The sequence below is a fragment of the Furipterus horrens genome, unplaced genomic scaffold (assembly GCF_987537825.1).
Source record: "Furipterus horrens unplaced genomic scaffold, mFurHor1.1.pri manual_scaffold_12, whole genome shotgun sequence".
NCBI lineage: Eukaryota > Metazoa > Chordata > Mammalia > Chiroptera > Furipteridae > Furipterus > Furipterus horrens.
The window spans coordinates 68795056-68806969 of record NW_028327182.1 but is presented as its reverse complement, the minus strand read 5'-3'; the positions used below and the strand labels follow the sequence as shown (position 1 = coordinate 68806969).

General features: G+C 37.5%; 1 pseudogene; it reads right to left on the bottom strand.

The window, feature by feature from the left end:
• Positions 1 to 964: 964 nt before the first annotated feature.
• The window catches only part of LOC149996313 (large ribosomal subunit protein eL18 pseudogene), a 69430-nt pseudogene continuing 58480 nt past the window's right edge, over positions 965 to 11914 (bottom strand).

Here is an 11914-nt window from a genome sequence, read left to right as displayed (position 1 = left end):
GTGTTTGTTTGCTTCAGTGTCCCAGGGAGAGCTGTCACTCTTACTACATTGTAAGGGGTGGAGCCTTAGGTATTCGTTAGTAACGGGTGACCTGTTTCACCACGTTGTGGTGCTGTATGCGGGGGAGGGTCCAAGAAGGAACAATGCCGCCTGCCCAGCACTTGCCCCTTTTCCAGGCACTTTTTCCACTTCCACACTGGACTGGCGCCCCTCTAGCTGCTTCCCTGGCTGTCATTCTCAGAGCGGGTGGGTGTGCGGATGTTCTAGGTCCATGGGGGTCCTTTAAACAAGCAGACTCTGCTGAGAGATGGGCAGTTTATCCCCCCATCCAACCCCCACTGGTCTGCATAGTCAAAAGCAATGAGGCTTGATTTTCCCTGGTGCTGGGACAGTGAGCTGTGTAGTCTGGTGAGGAGCTTGGAATGCTCCCTAGGTGTCCCTCCTGACTTTTTAAAATGTGTAACTGCACTTTCCTCCGGTCTGCTGCTGTTGCCACTGCCGCCACCACCACACCGTGCCCTCTCTGCCCCGGCTCTGCGCCTCCTACCTGTCTGGATGAGTATTTCTTCTTTATATCCTTGTTTGCTGGACTTCCATGCACTTTGATTTTCTGGAACTTCTGGTTGTTTCTAATTTTGAGGTAGTTGTATTCCTTCCTAGTTGTGGAGGGAGACACAGCATGTCTGTCTATGCTTCCATCTTGGGTGGAAGTCCTCGCATTTTCCTTTTAATTTATTTTATTATGTGTTCTAGTTATCCTTGAGTTTTGTTTTGTTTTTTTTTGTGACTTAGGGTTTAAAAGTATGATGCTAAATTTACTAATACCTTGACATTTTCAAAGTGTCTTTCTGTTATTGTTTTATAATTATCTATGGCCAGAAAAGTACCTGGTATGATATAAGTTCTTTCAAACTTTTTTAGCATCCAAAATATTTTTAATAACAAAGTAAGGTCTGGGGTTAGTTTATGTAGTCCATCCAGCCCATCGGTCTCTTGCACGTTTGAACTTTCTTTCCTTGGTTTGTACATAGGGTTTGGTGGAGGCTGTGAGGAGCCCTGGGGCTTTTGTGAAATGCCTGCACACCTCTTGGCCCTTGCGAGGACCAGAAAACATGACAGTTCCACAGCCCTTGGGGGAGTCCAGGGCCAGCTGGTTGAAGGTGAGAATCTTGCCACTGGCCACAATGATGTGGCTCCAGGTGTGGCTGCTCAGATGAATAGCACATACATCCTGAATATGCAAGTCATTGGTTATGATCCCTACAACCACAGCTGTTTGCCTTTGGAGCAAGGAGGCTTTATCTTCTGGACCATCTCAGAAAGGGACAGAGGTGGCTGGTGGCAACTCATGAACAACCTCTTCAGCACCATTTGGCTGAAGGTGGAGTCGGTTTACCTGGCCAGAAACCTGTATAGGTTGACCAACAGCCTTAGGTAGATGTCTTGGCTCCTGAGTTTCCTGCGTCAAATCTTTTGGTCTTTGATGTGGACTCCCAAGGTGGGTCCTCTGCTCCATCAAGTCCAGACTAAATTTTTAAAATTTTGTTAAGATTTGTTTTATGGCCAAGAACGTGGTCAGTTTTAACTAACATTTTACATGCACTTGAAAAGAACATGCATTTTGCTTGTCTAGTCGAGTCTATAACGTCAATGAGGTAAAATCAATCTGTGGTGTTGTACAGGTCTTTGAGTTCCTTGCTAATTTTCTGCCACTTGTTTGATCAACTATGACAAATGAGTGTTGACATCTCCAAGTACAATTATATATTTGTGCTTTTTTTTTTTTTTACTAGTTTTTGCCTCATATTTTGGCATTCTGTTGTTAGATAAATACATATTTAGGATTATTATTTCTTTTTTGATTAAATGATCTTTTACTTTATCTTTAGTAATATTTCTTGTTTTGAAGTCCACTTTTTTCTGATAATACTATAGCCACTTAAGGTTTTTTATTAGTATTCACTTGGTATATCATTTACTATCTTTCACTTTTATTTTATATATATAATTATACTTGAGATAGATTTTTAAATAAATAGCATATAATTAGATTTAAAAATTCAACCTGTCAGTTTATTTTAATTAGTGCTATTTTAGGCCATTTATAGTTAATGTAATTATTGAAATGGTTAAATTTAGGTCTCCAATTTAGTTTCTCAAATTGTCCCAGATTTGACATTTGGAAATTTTTATAAATTGGCAACTGTGTTCTTTGACATATCTTCATTATTTTGTGGGCTCTTCCTTACTTTCTGGCATCACAGAATGTCCCAGGCTTGTCTTATACTTTTCTTGCCCCAACTTTGGAATAGCTATCAATCTAAAGAGCTCTAGTTATCATTGGAAAATGTTATTTAGTAACGGAGATATGTATTTTAACTGTGCTTAATTCTGCTTTAGTGTCATTCATTATTTCCAGACATGCTTCATAGACAGATCAAAAAATATCTATATGTATTCAAGTGTACATATACCTATATACATCTATTTAAATATCTATCCATCCATCCAGTAGTTCAGGCCTTTGATTCTAATTTAACACGCTGGGGTTCATCTCAGCATCCCCCCCTTTCCTCATTTGTAACTTATAACCCTGACAATGAGAGTCTTGATTATTATTTACTTAGTTTTTGGTCTTGGAACACAAAAAAACTAGTTTCATAATTATGCACCCATGTGAAATACAAATTTACTAACTAGGGCACAATATTTATATACTGTTCTGTTTGTCTTAATTGTAAAGACCCTAACCTTTTTTTATTTGCATCGCTTTTACCAGCTCACTGGTGTTTACCAGTCATCCATCTACTATGAATCCGCTTCATTGAGATGTGGTTTTCTATTACTGCATTCATCTTAATTGGAAGGAGAATTTACTTTTGGATAATGTGAAATAGACCTTTGTTAGAAAGAATAAACTAACATATTCCAGGTTCCAGAAGGCATTGCTCCAGTGGTCCTTCCAAACTCAGCACCTTTCTCTGCCAGTTTTATGTTTCACATGGAAAGTGCTGTCCAAACAATGTTTGTCTAATTGGAAGCAATGGAATAAATATAAATATAGTGGGAGGGAAGGAATCAAAATGGTCCTAGATGCCTTAGAAAGAAGCTGTTTGTGGTGGGGATGTTCTTGCCTATCAGGCATGCAAGAGAGGGAGGTAACAAGTGGAAATTGATTGATTTTTGTATGTGTATGATAAAGTTATTATAACTCCATTCTCAACTTGATTCTTAGAAATTACATCTCTGGTCTGGTAGAGCTTGACATTTCTCTGTCCCATTTCTTCTCAAATCTTTTGTTTGCTTGCTTCTTTGTATTTAAGAGAATTTGGAAATAAATTTGAGGGAAATTTCTCATAAAAACTAGCTTTGGTCACAGTATTCATAGACCCATTTTATTTTTAAAGAGCCACCATCTTATGTCAATGCTCAGAAGTTCCTTTTCAGATTTTAATTTGTAATCTTCTGAATAACCTATAATATGCATAGCCTTACACTTTTAATCTCTTTTTGAAGGAGGGAGATCATTTTCTACTATACTTTTGGAACTTTTATAGCTATGCCATTTAACATGGTTATGGAGCCAACCCACATTATTGAGGTTATCTAACAGTTATTACTGGTCTTGTTAAATTTAAGTAAGTAATTTAATATCCAAGGATATTATCATTATTTAATACTGAAAACTTTGTTTTTTATTTTATAGGTGCTTTCTATGAAATTAGAATATATTTTACCCAGTAAACAGATAATGGGTAGTTTCGTAGTCTCAGTATCCTTGTGTCATCCATAGATGTTTTTTAACTGAAAGAGACATTAACCTGTCTTTTAATTTACAACTATCTTAAGAGAAAAAGAGAACTGAATGAAAATGATATTAAATTAGTTTAACAGAGATAACATATGGAATAGGATTTAAATAAGTAAGCACCAATGCAAATTTGATGAACTTCAGTAATTATTTTTAATGATTCTTACTTATAACTTGTTTTAACCTAAAATTTGTTTCTAAATTTTATACCAAATTTTTCTAATGTCTTATTTTAATATGTCCTTAGAACATTTTATTACAAAACATTTCAAACATATGGAACTGTTGAAAGAATTTTACAATACACATTTGTATATCCAATACTTATTGATAGATTCAACCATTAACATTTTACTATACCTGTCTTATCTCACATCTATTGATCTATTTATCAATATTTATTCTTTTAAATTAATTCTTAACTTGGAGTCAGACTCTATCTTCAATGACCCTTGGACTTCAGGTAAACTTGATATCCATATCCCTTGAATAACATTTGTCTTCAATGTCCAACAGTTGTAATCTGCCTCTGTTTACTTTCTTGAGCTGTTAGCACCAAATGAAAAATGACTTCACTGTTTATGTCTTAGCCTTCTACTTCTTTTCTTATCAGAGGGGGTCTACCTGATAAGAATCTCTGCCACTCTGTCCCTTTGTTTTGTCTTTCATTTCAGCACTTAGCATCATATGATATTGTTATACAGCTTTGTGTACCCATACCAGAAACATGCAAATGGGAATTTTGTTTTCATTCATACACAATGATAACTTAGATCTACACCTGGCACTGAGTGTTCAAGTTCATGAACATAGAGAACTGTTTATCTAACTTCTAGTCTCTGGCTTAAACCACTGTTTTTCTTTAAACAAGAAATTTTAAAACATCTTTCTGTCCCCAACAGTGTTACCTAAGGTATCAGCATCTATTACAGGAAGCAGCCACAACTGTTAATCATTGAAAACTCATTCCTGTTTCAGAAAAGTGATTTACAGTGTACCTTTATCAAAACACTAAAAGGCGTAGACCTGGCTGCAAAATCTCCCCAGACAACAACTTCTTCAGCTTAATGACCAAAGTTAAATCTTTTCTCCCTTTATATATATATCTTTTTCTCCCTTTATATTTTATTAGTTGGCTTTCTAGTGGAACTTATTTTTGTACTTTAGAGATTGTTTCATTACAAATAAACTCCCAAATAATATGTATGTGTGTTTTCTCTGATCCTGAATATAGTCTTTACTTATCCAAGGTGACCCATTACACCTCAAACTTCTTTTTCCCTGTGAATTAAATTGCAGGAAATGAAATTAAATAGAAGAGATAAATTACTTCAGTGAAAATCTTAAACAGCTTAACAACCCTCATCCTTCAGGGGAAGAGAAAGCTTATTTCCTGATGTTAACTTCAGTTGAACTCACAGAATACATGCTGTATGAGAGGTAGATAGTCACGTGCAGAGTAGTTCCTGGTATTGGGGAGGAGGCAGGCCCCACAGTGTGGCTCACAGACTGCACAAAATCCTGAGACCCAAGGTTAGGGCTGCATCTCAACAGGATGAGATAAAAGTCCTTTTCTCAGGGAATCTCTTTGAAAGAAAAACATTCTCTGGATTTGCTCTTCCAATGAGTAGAGCAATAAGGCCATACTTCATTCTTAGCTAAAAATTATGTATCAGACAGAGAAGAACAAAGAGTATGACCTAGAAATTTTTCAATTTTTTAACCTTTTACAAGATAGTATTCCAAAGCAACAGTCTTAGAACTTTTTTGCCAGTCATAAGACAACTTTGAAAAATTCTGTACTACCTACATTTTAAAAAGATGATAGCTAAACATTTTTTAAAAAAGTTTTAGTTGTTTGGAAAATTATAATTTCTGATATACAATGAATATTAACTTTGGTTAATAAAAGTGGTGCATCATTTAAAAAATAAGCACAGCAGAATCCAAATATCTGAGTACTTGGATACCTACCATCATCGATTTAAAAGGCATACGAACAAATACTTTAATTACTAAATATTTTTTCATTTTCTTTTCTTTACCTCAATTTTACTTTCCCATAGAGGTTTATGTTCATGTAATATATTTTACTGGTCAGCCTATATATATCTTTTCAAAAACTATATATAGAAATTTTTTAAAACTCTTAATTTCCTAGTAATCTCTAATGACCATGGTGCTCCTTGTTTTTCTTTTGAATTGAATTCATTATAATAATTAACTGTAGAAATTGATCAAAAAACAAATATAAAATCTTTTTTTTTATAAAATCCAGCACCCATTTATTATAAAGCTCAAATTATAAGAACAATAAGATACCATTATTTACTTATTAGAACAACTAAAATATGGAACACTGACAACATCAAATATTGGTGAAGATGTGGAGCAAGAGGAACTGTCAATCAATGCTGAATGCAAAATGGTACAGCCACCTGGAAGACAGTTCGGCCATTTCTGACAAAGCTAAGTATAGTGGCTACTATATGCTCCATCAGCCCCACTCCTGGGTATTTACCCAAGTTAACAAATATAAAATCTTATAGATCATTATTAAACATAAAAAATCAACTTTTGGAGGATCCAAGATGACGGAGGAGTAAGTGAAAGTTACACTAACATCCTCCTAGGACCAGTCTGGATTTACAACAGAATTGTGAAGAAATCACCTGCAATAACCAACTGAACACTAGCTGGAGAGAAGTATTATAACCACGGAGAGATAGAAAAGGCCGCTATATAACAACGTGGCTGGTAGGAAGTGCGGAGACAAAAAAGGGCTGGCTGGGCTCCCACGGGTGGCAGTTGAAGAGACTGAGAAACAGTTCAGCAGCCAGGAGTTCCCTCTGAGAAGGGCAGGGTCTAAACCCCCAGCTGGGCTTCCCAGCCTATAGCAACAGAGCAGAAAGTAAAATAGTATCGAGCTGTGAAAAGCAAAAAGCAACAGGGTTTCTTGCTAGCTAGAGAGAAACAGCTGGAGAAAAAGAGCTCTTAAGCAGATCATGTACAAAAATATTTTGGCCCCCACTTACCTTGGGCACAAGCAGAGGGAAGGCAGAGAGAAGAATTCTGGGAGAGTTTGGTGTGGTGGATTTGAGGGGAGAACTGGGGGAGCAGCTGACTGGGTCCCAGTGCTGACTCATTCCCAATACTGCAGGCAGACCATTTCCCTCCGAGTGGCATTAGCCTGAGGGGAAGCAAAAGTCCTGCCTACAGGAATTAAGCTGTCACACCCATAGTCCTAAAGCCTGACAGCTAATCACAGATTGAATAGATTAACAACTAAAGAAGCCAGACAAAGGCAGTAGATCCCTGGAAGTCTGCAACAGGCTGCCTAGGCCCAGCCTGATACATGATCTGACGCCAACAGGGGAAGATCAAAGAAGTGCAGATCAATTTAAGAAGCAGCAACAAACAATAAGAGTCACAAAAATAGGCAGACAGAGAAACAACCTCCTATCAAAAGGAAAGGAAGGATCACCCAAACGAGTGCTAAATGAAATAGGGGAAAGCAAACTATCAGATATGGAATTCAAAACATGGATTATAGGGAAGCTCAATGAGCTCAGCAAGCTCAAGAAAAACTACAAAGAACTCCAGGGAAACTACAAGGAACTCCAGGAAAACTACAAAGAACTTACTGAGAATTACACTAGTATGAAAAAGGACATAGAAGCTATCAATAAGAGCCAAAAGTAATTGAAGAATACAATCTCTGAATTGAAGAGCACAGTAGAAGGAATTAAAAGCAAGCTAGAGGAAGCTGAATATTGGATCAGCGAGCTGGAGGAAAACATAGAATAAAACCCCAGATAGTGCAACAAAATGAAAAAAGACTGAACAAGAATGAAGAGGTTTTAAGACAGCTGTAAGACAACATGAAACGTTATAATATCCATATCATAGGAATTACAAAAGGAGAAGAAGAGGAGCAAGGGATAGAAAACCTGTTTGAAAAAATGACAGAAAACTTCCCTAACATGAGAGAAAGAGTCTCACAAGTCCAGGAAGCATAGAGGGTCCCAGTGAAGATGAACCTCAACAGGCCCACTTCAAGACACATCATAATTAAAATGGCAACATTCAAAGACAAAGAAAGAATTCTAAAAGCAGCAAGAGAGAAACAACAGAAAAGGAAGCTCCAATAAGGCTATCATCAGACTTCTGAGCAGAAACACTACAAGTCAGAAGGGAAAGGCAAAAAGTATTCCAATCAAGAAAAAACAAAGGCCTACAACCAAGAATACTCTATCCAGCAAGGCTCTCATTCAAAATGGAAGGTGAAATAAGGAGTTTCCAAGACAAAAGAAGGCTAAAAGAATACATCTCCACCAAACCAGCATTGCAAGAGATGCTAAAGGGTCTGCTTTAAGAAGATAAAGAAACAGAGAGAGACAGAGAGGAACACAAGTACAAAGGGGGAAAATGACAATGAATAAGGACCTATTGATAATAACCTTAAGTATAAATGTATTAAATGCTCCAATCAAAAGACATAGGGTAGCTGAATGGATTAGAAAGCATAACCCACATATATGCTGTCTACAGGAGACCTATCTTAGAACAAAAGATCTATGCAGACTAAAAATGAAGGGATGGGAATAAGTATTTCAGGCAAATGGACATGAAAAAAAAGCTGGGGTAGCAATACTTATATCAGAAAAAAAAAAGATTTCAAAGCAAAGGCAATAAAAAGAGACAAAGAAGGACATTTCTGTGTACTTAAGGAAAAAATCCATCAAGAAGATATAACCCTTATAAATATATATGCACCCAACTTAGGAGCACCCAAATATGTAAGAAAAATTTTGAAAGACTCCAAGAAAGATACAGACAGCAACACACTCATTGTCAACAATGGACAGATCTTCAAAGCAAAGAAACACCAAGGATATTGAGGCATTGAACAAAATTCTTGATCAAATGGACTTAGTTGAGATATATATATATATATATATATATAGAACTTTACATGCCAAAGAAGCAAAATATACATTTTCCTCAAGTGCGCATGGAACATTTTCAAAGTTAGACCACATCATAGGACACAAAAAAAGCCTCAACAAATTCAAGAAAACTGAAATTATATCATGCATCTTCTCAGAGCACAATGGCTTAAAATTAGAAATTAACCTCAAGGAAAAAACTCAAAAAAAATTCAAACTCATGGAGAATGAATAACATTCTATTAAAAAATGAATGAGTTAACAATGACATCAAGAAACAAACCAAGTTTCTGGAAATGAATGATAATGAACATGCAGCAACCCAAAACCTATGGGATATAGCAAAAGCAGTCCTGAGAGGAAAGTTCATAGAAATACAGGTCAACCAAAAAAGAATAGAAGAATCTCTAATAAAAAAATTTAACCCTACAGCTACAATAACTAGAGGAAGAACAACAAGGAAAGCCCAGAGTGATTAGAAGGAAGGAAATCATCAAGATCAGAGCAGAATTAAATGACATAGAGACTAAACAAACAATTCAAAAGATCAACAAAAGTAGGAGCTGATTCTTTGAAATGATAAACAAAATCAACAAACCTTTAAACAGGTTCATCAAGAAAAATAAGGAGAGGACCCAAATAAATAAAATCAGAAATGAAAGAAGAGAAATAACAGCTGATATCACAGAAATACAAAGGATTGTAAAAATTATTTTGAACAATTGTAGCACAAGAAATTTGACAACCTAGATGAAATGGACAAATTTCTGGAAACATAATCTTCCAAAACTGAATCAAGAAGAAGCAGAAAGCCTGAACAGACCAATAACAACTAGTGAAAATGAAGCAGTAATTAAAAAACTTCCAGGCCATAAAAATCCTGGACCATATGGCTTCACAGGTGAATTTTACAAAACATTTAGAAAAGAACTAACTCCTATACTTCTCAGACTATTCCAAAAAATCCAAGAAGAGGGAACACTCCAAAACTCATTCTATGAAGCCATTATTACCCTAATTCCAAAACCAGGTCAAGACATAACAAAGAAAGAAAACTACAGGTCAAGGAGAAACAAGATGGCGGAGGAGTAAGTGGAAGCTACACTAACTTCCTCCTAGAACTAGTCTGGATTTACAATGTAATTTTGGAGAAATCATCTGGAATAACCAACCGAACACCAGCTGGAGAGAAGTCTTATAACCACGGAGAGACAGAAAAGGCCGCTACATCACAACGTGACTGGTAGGGAGTGCGGAGACGTGGAAGGGGCTGGCTGGCATCACATGGGTAGCAGCTGAAGGGACTGAGAAACAGCTCAGCAGCCAGGAGTTCCCTCTGAGAAGGGCAGGGTCTAAATCCCCAGCTGGGCTTCCCAGCCTACAGCAACAGAGTGGAAAGTAAACTAGTATCCAGCTGAGAAAAGTGAAAAGCCACAGGGTTTCTTGCTAGCTGGAGAGAAACAGCTGGAGAAAAAGACCTCTTAAGCGGATCACATATGAAAATATTCTGCCCCCACTTACCCTGGGCACAAGTAGAGGGAAGACAGAGAGGACTGGTAATGCTTGGGGAGAGTTTGGTGCGGTGGCTTTGAAGGGAGAGCTGGGGAAGCGGCTGGCCGGGTCGCAGTGCTGACTCATCCCCACACTGCAGGCAGACCATACTGGCCAAGTGGCGTCAGCCTGAGGGGAAGCAAAGGCCCTGCCTACAGGAATTAAGCTGCCACACCCATGGTCCTCAAGCCTGACAGCTAATCACAGATTAAATAGATTAACAACTAAAGAAGCCAGACAAAGGCAGTAGATCCCTGGAAGTCTCCAACAGGCTGCCTGGGCCCAGACTGGTACAGGATCTGACGCCACCAGGGGCAGATCCAGGAAGTGCAGATCATTCTAAGAAGCACCAACAAACAATAGGAGTCACAAAAATGGGGAGACAGAGAAACAACCCCCCATCGAAAGGAAAGGTAGAGTCCCCAGAAAGAGGGCTAAATGAAATAGAGGGGAGCCAACTATCAGATATGGAATTGAAAGCAAGGATTATGGAGAAGCAAAATGAGCTCAGTGGAAACTACAAAAAACTCCAGGAAAACTACAGTGAACTCCAGAAGAACTATAAGGAAATTACTGAGAATTATACCAGCATCAAAAAGGACATGGAAGCTATCAATAAGAGCCAGGAGGAAATGAAGAATATGATCTCTGAATTGAAGAACACAGTAGAAGGAATTAAAAACAAGCTAGAGGAAGCAGAAGATCGGATCAGTAAGCTGGAGGACAATGTAGACAAAAACTCCCAGACAGTGCAACAAAATGAAAAAAGACTGAACAAGACTGAAGAGGCTCTAAGACAGCTGCAGGACAACATGAAACGTAATAATATCCGTATCATAGGAATTCCAGAAGGAGAAGAAGAAGAGCAAGGGATAGAAAACCTCTTTGAAAAACTAATGACAGAAAACTTCCCTAACATGAGGAGAGAAAGAATCATGCAAGTCCAGGAAGCACAGAGGGTCCCAATGAAGATGAACCCCAACAGGCCCACTTCAAGACACATCATCATTAAAATGGCAACATTCAAAGACAAAGAGAGAATCCTAAAAGCAGCAAGAGAGAAACAACTAATAACATACAAGGGAGCTCCAATAAGGCTATCATCAGATTTCTCAGCAGAAACACTACAAGCCAGAAGGGAATGGCAAAAAATATTCCAAGCAATGAAAAACAAAGACCTACAACCAAGAATACTCTACTCAGCAAGGCTCTCATTCAAAATGGAAGATGAAATAAGGAGTTTCCAGACAAAGAAGGCTAAAAGAATACATCTCCACCAAATCAGCATTGCAAGAGATGCTAAAGGGTCTGCTTTAAGAAGATGAAGAAACAGAGAGAGACAGAGAGGAACACGAGTACAAAGGGGGAAAATGACAATGAATAAGTACTGAAAGAAAGAAGGAACTTCTACCATTTGCAACAACGTGATTGGAACTAGAGTGAATTATGCTTAGTGAAATAAGCCAGGCAACAAAAGAAAATAACCTTATGCTATCACCTGTTACAGGAAACTAATGAACAACACAAACAAATGAGCAAAATTGAACCAGAGGTATGTAAACAAGGAATAAACTAACAGTAACAAAGGGGGAGATGGGAGGGA